Below are 11,878 nucleotides of genomic sequence, written 5' to 3'. Positions count from 1 at the left end.
CTGATTGTATTCCCTAAATTAACTGTATTTAGACCTTTCCTTTTTTTTAACAATTCAAACTTTCTAACAAATACTGTTTATCTATATATACTATAACCAGAATAAAGAGATTCACACACTTCTCACTTACTTACTCTTCGATTCATATTTGTATCATTGTCAACGTTTTTTATTTTCTTTCATATGGATAAATATTTTTTTTTAACTCATCTAAAAGTTAATTAACGAATCTTGAATCTTTTCTTGAATTTTTTATTTGTTACACAACAACATGGAAGCATCAAACATTACCATGTTCAACGGTTTAGATGTTTCGAACAACGATTGTGTACTGAAGGTTCGTATACTCAGACTATGGCGTTTGAAAGACAACAATAAACCAGGAGATGACTGGTCCATAGAAATGATTTTATATCTTTCTCCCTCTCTCTATATATATATATATATATATATATATACATATCTTTCTCTCTCTCTCTCTTGCGGTTTAGCCATTTTTGCCGACTTTCTTTTCCATATTTTCCGGTAATGTATTTATTCTACGCTAATGGTTGATTCTTATGTATTATTCACTATTGTCATTGTCATTTCATTTTCATTGCACTTTGTTGTTTGTATTGTTTTTAATTTTAATATGATTTTCGTATAATCTATTTAGGTTCTACATCAAACTCCAAGATTCAAATTACATGTTGAAGTTTCTATAACTACTCTATCTTTCATACAATGAATGGTTTATTTAGGTTGTGATTAAAATTTCTCTAATTGCATATATCCACCATTGGTAAATCTAACTAGACCAAAATATATGTATTTATTTTTAATTTAGCCGGAATAGTATATTATGTAACATTAATTTAATTTTAATTATTTCAGGTTATAGCGACCCAACTTATAAAATAGCTAATTGCCTTGAAGGAGTATTTGATGGAAAACTGGTTTTCTTTTTGTACAACAATGGATATTAAGTTACGATTATTTATGTATTTATGTAGGTTACACAGTTCATGTAAATTAAATCATTTTTATATGATCAGTTTTTATTTTAGCTGTTAACACGTGTGAATCTTATCTTGAAACTTCTATCAATTGTTAACATGTGCGTTAAATTTATTTATTTTTTATTTTTTTACCCAAATTATTTTCCAGTTTATTATTGGCTTTTATTTATTTCTGTTTTTATAATACCCTTAATTTATTCTTAATATTCATAACAAATTTAAACTCTTTTTAAATACGGAATTTGACTAATTTTGCAACAAACCTTTAAAGGTTTCCATACTTTTTAATCTCATCAAGATTTCCATTTTTTATATTCGACCATTTTTTAGTGTTTCAAAAGTCATCATTTTAATGTTTCAAAAGTCAAAAACATATCGATAATTTTTGAAAGCTTTATAATTAACCAATTCTGTTTTAATTTTTACAGTTATGTCTAAATTATTTAGTAAAATTAGTAAAATACAACCTTACTTTTTCGATTTAATATATCTAACTTTTGAGTCATTGAATGTAATGAAACAAAAGTTAAATTAAAAATTCATTTATAATAAAATATACATTTATTTATTTATGTTTTTAACTTTTTATATAAAACCTATTTTAGTCAATTATTCAAAGTATTACCATAATTATATAGTTATTTATGGGTATATAGATGTATAACTATTATAATTATGGTAACATTTAATATTTGATTTGACTTACAATAATGATTTCCTTTATAATATCAATATCAATATTTGAATACTTATCTTTTAATACGTTCATAAATGTCTTATATAATATTATTGTTACAGGATTTTAATACTTTCAAAAAAAATATAATTAATCAAATCATTAAGTGATTTTAAGATTTCTCAAATTTTGACATATATATTTTTTTTATTTCTAATTTTATTTTTTACTTTGTGGTTGATTTTTTCTTTTTATGGTAACGATGTCACTAAGTGGATTCTTAAACATTCAATTGACTTTCTTTATATTATTTTTGTGATTGTATTTAAATGTGATAGGCTAAAACAAAAAGAGTTTAAGGATCATAACAATGCTTGCATTCTTATTTGATCATTTTCAAAGAAAGTGAGTAGTTCAGTAAATGAAATATTATAATTATTAGCAATGACTTACTACACATTTCATTTTTGGATACATTTCAAAAACATAACATTTATATAAAATTATTTAGTTCATATAAGTAAAAAATTCACAATATATTTCAATATATTAGCATATATTTATAACTGACATTTTTTATATAATTTTCTCCCGTGTAGTACACGGGTCACTAACCCATAACCTACTAAAGCATATATTTTTGAACGTTTTCTTAATGTTACAAAGTTTTTGGGCATGTAACATATGAATTAAATAGATTTTACATGTTATTCTTAATGTGTTTTTTTGGTTCATGGTTTAAGTTATAAAGATGATTGAACTTGTAATTTTATTCTTATAAATATCTTATAAGTCATATATAATTATATTTTTTTAGAAATACAACTTTTCACAATTCATTATAGTGTATAACATAATATATATTTTCCACCTGTGTGGTAAACGGTTATTTGATTTACTAACCCGTGTTGAACATTTCTCTTTTTATTTTAAGATAATTTTTTTACAACAAAATCTTAGTCTTTGTAAAATTATATTTTAAATCCGTGAAATATTTTTTTTCGAAAATATCATTTTTTTCCACACAAAATGTAATATAATAATATCGGTATGAATTTTTAGTTCTATAATAAATCACACCAAATTTTGGTTTGACACTTTGAATTAATAGTGGATAAATATATCAAAAACTTATTAAAAAAATCATAAATAAAGATTATTATACGAAATAACTGAATTTACGTATTGTATATCATAATTGTCACGACTTAAGGTGGATATTTAAAACATCATTTATTATTTTCAATATTTTTTATGAACAATCTATTATTTTTAACACATAATCATTTTCTTACATAACGACTTAGAATCAAGTTCGGAAATGTTAGATAAAGAAATAAAGAATTACTTGAAGATAATGTTGGATTCTCAAAATCTTTTGGTTCAAGGATACCGTATGGTAAGCGATTGTTTTAAAAACGATCCCGGTATGGATTTAAAGTTGTGCATTATTGGAACATGGCAAAAAGATGCACGGACTTACAACTTGCCAAAAATTTCTAAAGTTGCAGCGTTAATCGTTGGTGATATTGGTGACACAATAGATTAGCGTGATATAATTGTAACGACTCAAAGCAGATCTCTAGCAAGAGTTGGAATATATATGAGAGACCCCTTTTCTACTTATGGTCAACAATATGTTGCTTTATCAATAGTGAAGAGTAGATATTGTATTGAAATGCATATTTTGGAAAAGTAAGGTAAAGTTACAAACAATAAACAAATATGGTTTATAAGAAAATATTTAGCAGTTTATGAATTTTTAATTTTTAAAGTTTTTAATTATGTTTCCAAACAATGTTTCATGAATATTCCTTTTTAGTAAGTTTTTGTTTTAAGTACTTTGTTTACCTAGGAATATGAATTGCAATTATATCAAATAATTCTCCCAATAAACATATGAAACAAACTTTTATCATCTTAAATATGTCTTTAGTTGACGATTTCTATATTCCACCCGTGTCGTACACGGGTTAATAACCTAGTATCATCAATACATGAGAGAGAATTCAATGGGAGGAGATAACTTCCTTCTCAGAGGCAATTCATCAAACACTTATCTGCATTAACACTAAACCACAAACTGATGGAACAACAAGACATCATGCAACAAATTGGACATCAAGAACAAGAGATCACACAGCTGAGAAACCACCTAGCCGAATACGCAGTCAAGGAAGCCCGAATCCAGACCGAAAAGCGTGTTCTTGAAACCCGAGGGGCTGCAATGTACAAAGGCGCAACAAGACCTTGTTGAAGCCACCTCAAAATCCTTGGCTTACAAACAAGACATAATGGAAGAGAATGTTTGCATTCGGTACGCGCTGCAGCTGGCTCGAGATGAAGATACGGTATTTGTATCTTCTTTGGTACCTCTTCTTGCTGATCAGTCTTTTCATCATGGAGATAATGATGCATATTCTGTTGTTAGTAGTGTAAGAATTATGTTTAAACATTATCAAGAAAGAATTATTAATATAGCTGAAGAACAAGTAAAGGATGGTCAATATCAGCCTTCGGTTATTCATTCTCATCATTTACCATCAATTCTTGAAGAAGAACAAGAACCCGATGATTCGAAACAAGATGACAATGAAAGTGATGAGTTTGATGATGTGGATGTTTATATTAATATGCCACTGCCCACAGTTGAGGATTTGCAGATTACTGGTGACCCTTTTCCTGGAAACACGATTCAAGCGAACGGGTACTCAAGAAACGGGACGACTCATTGTCAGTTCAAGTGGGTTCGATATTTGCAAGACGGGTCGATGAAATATATAGAAGGCGCCAAACATCCTGCGTATACCGTTACAACGGATGATCTAGATAATTATCTGGTTGTTATTGTGCAGCCACTTGATGACAGGCAATGAAAGGGCGAATGTAGATCTAGTTTAGCCGGAAAATATGAGAGGGTGAAAGGAGATCCGGCTAATAGAGAAAGAGAGAAAATAATGTTTATGATAAAAAATATGAAATATTCAACCAGAATGATTTGATTAACTTTGAAACCGTATACATATACACATGTTATCCTAAAATAAAGGAACAAAACTAGGAAGACTAAGTTACATATAATTCAAAAACAAATTTCAAATTATAAACAATTGGAGGGAGTGAGTCATGTTATGTTCTAATATGGCCCCTCAAGATGGACGATCGTGAGAGAAGTTCAATCTTGGATAATAAATAATGGTAGCGGGTTGTGAGCAATGGCTTAGTTAGAACATCTGCTAATTGATCATCACCTTTAATGTGTGTAACTCGAATTAAACCAGCTTGAACCTTTTCACGAAAGAAGTGAAAGTCAAGGGCGAGATGTTTCATTTTGGAATAGAAAATTGGGTTGGCCGAGTAGTGAGTTGCACTTAGGTTATCACAATAAATGACCGGAGTGAATGATGATTTGTATCCAAGTTCAGCCATTAAGGAAATAATCCATTGCACTTCGGTAGTGGTTGATGCAACAACTCGAAATTCCGCCTCGGTTGATGAGCGAGCCAAGGTTGGTTGACGTTTGGAAGTCCATGCAATCGGATTTGATCCAAGATATACAATAAAACATGCCGTGCTTCTATAAGTTTCTTTATCACCTGCCCAATCAGCATCAGTAAAAGCATGAAATTGTAGTGGTGATTTGCGACGTAAAAGTAAACCATGATGCGGTGTGCGATGTAGGTAACACAATAATATTTTTAGGGCAGCCCAATGAATATTAGTGGGACGATGCATGAATTGTGATAGCTTGTTCACTGTAAACATAACATCTGGGCGGGTTAAAGATAAATATTGCAATGCACCAACTACCGATCTATATTCTGTGGGGTTATGCAGATGAGTTCCATCAGTAGTATTGTAGGATATTGATGTTGTCATAGGCGTGGACGCCGATTTACAGTCACTCATGTTGGTTTTATTAAGAAGACCAAGAATGTATTTTCTTTGAGATAGAAAGAGACCTTCGGAGTGAGGAAGAACTTCAATGCCAAGGAAGTAGGAGAGATTGCATAAGTCCTTTAGGGAGAACCTGTTGGTAAGAGAAGTGATAAAAGATGAAACAAGAGAGGAGTTTAGACTGGTGATGATAATATCATCTACATATACGAGAATGTATATTGGAGATGATGTGGATCGATGAACGAAAAGGGAAGGATCATAAATTGTAGATTTAAATTTGTTAGATAGAAGGAATGATTTGAGTTCATCATACCAAGCACGTGATGCTTGATGAAGACCGTAAATGGCTTTATTTAATTTACAAATGTGATTTGGTAATGACGGGTCGACGAAACCGGGAGGTTGCGCCATGTAAACTGATTCAGTGAGTGTACCTTGTAAAAAGGCGTTGTTGATATCGAGCTGACGTAATGACCAATTTTGGGAAGCGGCGAGTGCAAGAATAAGACGGAGGGAAGATGGTTTAACGACGGGACTAAATGTTTCGATATAATCTACTCCTGGTCGTTGAGTGAATCCTTTGGCAACTAAACGGGCTTTTAAACGATCAACGGAGCCGTCGGGTTTAAATTTAGTGCGAAAGACCCATTTACAACCGACAAGATTCGGAGCAGATTAGGGAGGAACAAGTGACCATGTTTGATTACGAAGGAGAGCATCATGCTCATCTTGCATGGCCTTACGCCATTGAGGCTGTTTGAGTGCTTGGGTGATGTTAGAAGGTTAGGGAAAGGGCTGGGAAACAGAGTGATAAAGAAAGACATTATTATTGTGATATTTTGGGTTGGGTTTTCGATTTAAATGCGTTTGTCGTAAGGTTTCTGTAGGAGTGTTGGTGGAGCTTGTAATTGGTTGGATAGAAGAATTGGAGTTGAGAGGTATATTTGGATCTGAGGTGGTGTTGTTGGAATGTGAGGGTATATTCGCTGGTGTGGTAACAGAAGAGGAAATGTTAGTGTTTGAGGTGGTGGTGGTATTTTTCGGAATTATTGGAGGATGAAATAGATGGCGAGTTGTTAACAGGAGGTGTGGATTGATTATGCATATTTGGGTAGGAAATAAATTGCAAGTGGAGCCAGTCATTTAGGTCAGGTGAGGGTGTAGGTTCTGTTTTGGTTAAAGTGATATAAGGAAAATTGGTTTTAACAAAATAAACATGGCGTGAGGTGTGTATTTTGTTGGTTAGTGGATCTAAAAGATGATATGCACTTTGTGACGAGGAGTAACCTATAAAGATGCATGGTTTTGATCTAGATTCAAGTCTATGGGTTGAATAGGGACGAAGCCATGGGTATGCTAAGCAACCAATACTTCTTAGTTTTTCATAATTTGGTATTTTATTAAAAAGGCGAGAGTAGGGAGAGTTGAGTGTAGTTGTGGGGAGTCGGTTAATTAAATAGGTAGTAGTTATGAAGGCAAAGGACCAAAATTTTAAAGGTATGTGTGCCTGAGAAAGAAGTGTGAGGCCGGTTTCTACTATATGGCGATGTCGTCGTTCGGCATAGCCATTATGTTCGGGTGTGTGAGGCAGAGAGGTGAGATGAGTGATTTCACAAGAAGCAAGATGAGGTGCTAGTTTAATGTATTCACCACCATTTTCGGAGAACAATTGCTTAATTTTAGTTTGAAAATAATTTTCAACGGGACATTGGAATCGAGTAAATGTCGTAAGTGAGTCGGATTTATGTTTTAAAGGATAAATCCAAATATATTTAGTAAAATGATCAACAAATATTATATAATATTTATAACCATCAAATGATGTAATTGGTGATGACCAAACATCAAAATATATTAATTCTAAAGGTTTGGTAGAAGAAAGAGAAGATGTATGAAACGGAAGCTTGTGGCTTTTATTAATGCGACACGAATTACAATTATTGTTGGAAACATTAATAGTAGGAACAATAGAAGCTAAATATTGAATAACTTGGAAATGAGGATGTCCAAGGCGGTGGTGCCAAGAGATGGACTTATTTGAATGCACGTGAAAGGCCGATGGTGGAGACGTTGAACGAACTTCATAGATCCCACGACTAGTCGTTCCTCGGAGTAGGAGTTGATTGGAGTGGAAGTCCTTGATAAGAAAATTAAAAGAGAAAAATTGGATTAGTATGTGATTGTCAATAAATAATCTGGAAATAGATATTACCTTTTTAGATATAGAAGGAACACAAAGAACGTTTGTTAGGATAAAAGGAATATTAGAGAAATAGATCGTTAATGAACCAACATGAGTAATAGTCAAGGACGAACCATCAACGATGACAAGTTCATCAGTACCATCATAGGGTGTGTGGAGGGATAAAGTGTCACACCCCGACCAAAGGCGGAACATGCCGGGGTGCAACCGATTGCCCAAAACACAAGACACTATTAAAGTGAAAATATTTAATCAACTCATTTATTTCACAAATCAATAAACAACACATCTACAAACAAATTGAACACAAGTAAACAAATATTGTTCGTTTTACTAGTATCCTAATAGTCTTGTGTAACGTTTTCTGTCAAGTCCTCAAGTCGATAAAAGTCAAACCTGTAACAATGCATAAAATAATATTTTGTCAACACGTATGTTGGTGAGCAATTTCATAGTTTAAGTATATATAATATGAGCGAAATCCACAAACGTATATGAGACTATAAATAAAAGCATCAATCGTGGCATATAAAACATATGTAAATGAGGATCCTTTCTACTCGGTAACAACCGACATACTCGGATAATGAGGCCCTATTCTACTAGCACAAGGCTAAGTAGTTAGGGGAGCATATAGTCATACTTAATGAGGCTCAACAACAACATAAACATAAACACTCGCACACGTAAAGCATATGAGGCATATAACACACAAAAGAGCAAGTATTCCAAGTATCATATACCCTAAAGTTTGTGGTTTGAGAAAAGTGTATAATAAATCATTCTTGTTTTGAATAAGTATGCATGTTACCCCCAAAACATAAAAGGGAAAACGGGGGATGAAATGTACTCACCTCAATTGACGAATCGAGAAATAACAAATGATCGAAATGTAGAAAGCTTGCGAACGAAACGAACGAATCCAACTTGAAAGCTAAATGAAAACGAATAAATAAAATATATTAATGAACTTGAACTTTAGTTGAAACTTCATTTGAAACATTGAACGCGAAGGCTTGGTTGTTAAATCGGATTACCGGTTAATTTGTTAACGATTAGGGACTCGTACTTAATTGGTAATTTAAAGTAAAATAATATTATTTTATTTGAGCTTTTAAATAACTAAACCAATATTAAATAGAAACAAGACGGGTTTTAAATCAAGGGTTCGGTTTTTATAAAAATGAATTTATAATAAAGTTTATAATAATATTATTAATGATAAAGATAGTAATGATAATAATAATTTTATAACATGTTATTATATATATATATATATATATATATATATATATAAGATAAAGATGATGATAATACATAATAATACTACAAATTGAGAATTGTTGTTAAAACTAATAGTAGTAGTAATAATAAATATAATAATTATTCCTTATTGTTGAATACGTTATTAATAGATTTATAAGTTTTAATAATAATTATTATTATTATACTAATTATATGTGCCATATTAATAATAACTAATACTTATAACATTTTAATAATAATAGTATTAGTTATAAAAAGATATGACTCGAGTGACGATGACGTTAAATGGTAACTAGGCCCGACATGGGTTTCGGTTTAATAAAACAAGTAGATAATATTTGTATAATAGAATTTATAGCATTACTTAATAATCATACTAATAATGATAATAATAATCATAGTAATAATAATCTATAATTTATGCAAATAATGATAATGATAATAATAATAATAAGAAAAATAAAATTTGTTTTGTTAAAGAAAATAATAATAATACTAATAGTAATCATAGTAATAATAAGTTTTATAATAAGTTATGAGATAAATAAAAATGATTCCAACACTCTCCAAAGTCGGTTTAAGGGGGAACCGGATTTGTGACTCGATTACCGACTATGAGTTGTATATAAGGACGATTAAAACTCTAAATCTCCTTACCATGATGTTTGGTCGAGAACAATGTCGGAGCCGAGCAACGGTCGTCGGAGAATGTTTCCACCCGAGAGAGAGGCCGAGAGAGAGAGAGAGAGAGAGAGACGGTGGGAGAGAGAGAGGCAGAGAGAGAGAGAGAGTGTGTGTGAGAGAGCCGAGAGAGAGTGTGAGAGACGAAGAGAGAGGACAGAGAGAACGAGGGAGAAAGATAAAGAAAGAGAGAGAGAGCGACGGGGTTAGGGCACAGCGGGTACACGGCGGCCGGAATTCCGGTTGCCGGAAAAACGAAACAGAGGGGAAGGGTGGTGCCGGAAAAACGAACGGAGATGAGAGGTGTTGCGGGGCTGCCGGAAAGCCGAGAGAGGGATAGTTGGGTGACCGGAGATCGATAAAAACGGGAAGGAGATGGTGGTGGCCGGAGTAACCGCTGGAGGTCGCCGGAGCCGGAGATGGGTGGTCGGAGGCTCGGGCTCGCCGGAAAACGGCTAGGGGAGAGGGGTGGCGGCTGAATAAGATATGTTAGGGTTATGTTATAATGTTTGGTTTATATATGTGATACATATTTACATAAAATGCCCTCCAAGTTCCAAGTGTTTTATAAAAAGGGGTATAAAACTTAATAAATGTTAATATAGGTTCAAAAATGACAAAGATTACCCCTTACAACTTATAAACTATTTTTGTGTTAAATAAACAAAGATTAGTACACGCCTACATGATGGGTTTGATGGACCAAGTACGTGGAAGATTTAAAGATCGACTTAAATGATGTATAAAATTACCAGGTCGGGTTTATAATACAATACGGGTTCGACGTATAATTTATTAAAATAAAACGCAAAAAAGAAAGTCCAAAACCCGAATTTGAAGAATGTCACATAAAGCATTTAAATCATTTTGATGTGATGAGATGCACCGCTGTCAAAAAGCAAAGGAGTGTTGAATGAGTTTGAGGTTGAAACACCAATCATGTGAGCATGTGGGTTTGTTGAGCCTTGTCTAGGGAGAGATGGAAGTACCACTTGAGGGTATTGTTTCTTAAATGCATGACAAGATGTCAATGAATGTCCTTGTTTGAAACAAAATTGGCATTTGCCTAAAAATGGTCGAGAGTGGGTTGGTTTGGGGTTGGTAAGATGCCATCATTTCTATTGTGGTGTTGAGATTGGCTTCTGATTTGCCATTGTTTAAAAGAATGGCGACTGTGAGCTACAAAAGCCGTGGTCGGGTGATGTAAGTTGGTAGTGGGTGTAGAGTTTTGAGCAATTGATAACTCATGGTTAATTAATTTTTCGTGCAGTTCATGAAACGAGATCGGATTGTCTCGAGCAAGAATGGCGTCTATGACTGATTTGTAGGCGGTTTAATCAAGGCCCGTGAGGACGATATTAGTAATGTCCTCAGAATCGATTGGTTTGCCAAGAATGGAAAGTTCATCAGCAAGTGTCTTGATTGATTGCATATAGTTGGTGATGGATTGGTCATGGGTTTTAGCGGATTGTTTGATTCGGTGTTGCAATTGTCTAATATGTCCACGTGAGGTGGATGCATATGTCTTTAAAAGTATGTTCCAAGCATCTAAGGAGGATTTGGCATTGGTTATTATGGGAACGATGGAAGGGGAAAGACTGCCAACCAAGGCACCAAATAATAACCGGTCCTAGCGGAACCAAGTGGAGTAAATGGAAGTGTGTTTCCCAGCATCATCTGTGGTGGGTGTAGGTGGTGGGTGAGAGCCATTAATAACCTTATACAGGTCTAAGCCATGAAGGAAGGCTTCGACTTGTGTTTTCCAACTTAGGAAATTGGTAGAAAGAAGCTTGATGGATGGAGGAAATTAGACAACAGTGAGGGAGGAGTTTGTGGGAGAAAGATTGGTGATTAGAGGTTGTTCAGTAGAGTTGGTTGGTGACATAGTGACGGAAGAGATAACTGGCCGGAAAAAAATTGCAGGTTTGTTGTTGCCTGATGTTTAGTGATGAGGGAGGGATTCCCTGGCTGATACCATATGAAATATTCAACCAGAATGATTTGATTAACTTTGAAACCGTATACATATACACATGTTATCCTAAAATAAAGGAACAAAACTAGGAACACTAAGTTACATATAATTCAAATACAAATTTCAAATTATAAACAACTGGGGGTAACCGGCTGTCAACTTATCGGGTTCGAGTG

The 11,878-nt window shown here is 33.3% G+C and overlaps 1 long non-coding RNA gene across 1 annotated transcript; it reads left to right on the top strand.

Annotated features, from left to right (window-relative positions):
• Positions 1-7,399: 7,399 nt before the first annotated feature.
• LOC143619283 (uncharacterized) lies at positions 7,400-11,622 on the top strand. Its single transcript, XR_013151161.1, has 2 exons — positions 7,400-7,948; positions 10,582-11,622. It is a non-coding gene; the product is annotated as an uncharacterized LOC143619283 (long non-coding RNA).
• The last annotated feature ends 256 nt before the right edge of the window (positions 11,623-11,878 follow it).

The sequence above is a fragment of the Bidens hawaiensis genome, unplaced genomic scaffold, assembly GCF_021521415.1.
Source record: "Bidens hawaiensis isolate Kalapana, Puna unplaced genomic scaffold, B.hawaiensis_p1.1 tig00002423_1, whole genome shotgun sequence".
NCBI lineage: Eukaryota > Viridiplantae > Streptophyta > Magnoliopsida > Asterales > Asteraceae > Bidens > Bidens hawaiensis.
Note: the sequence above shows the minus strand (reverse complement) of the source record. Positions and strands in the feature narration are given on the sequence as shown.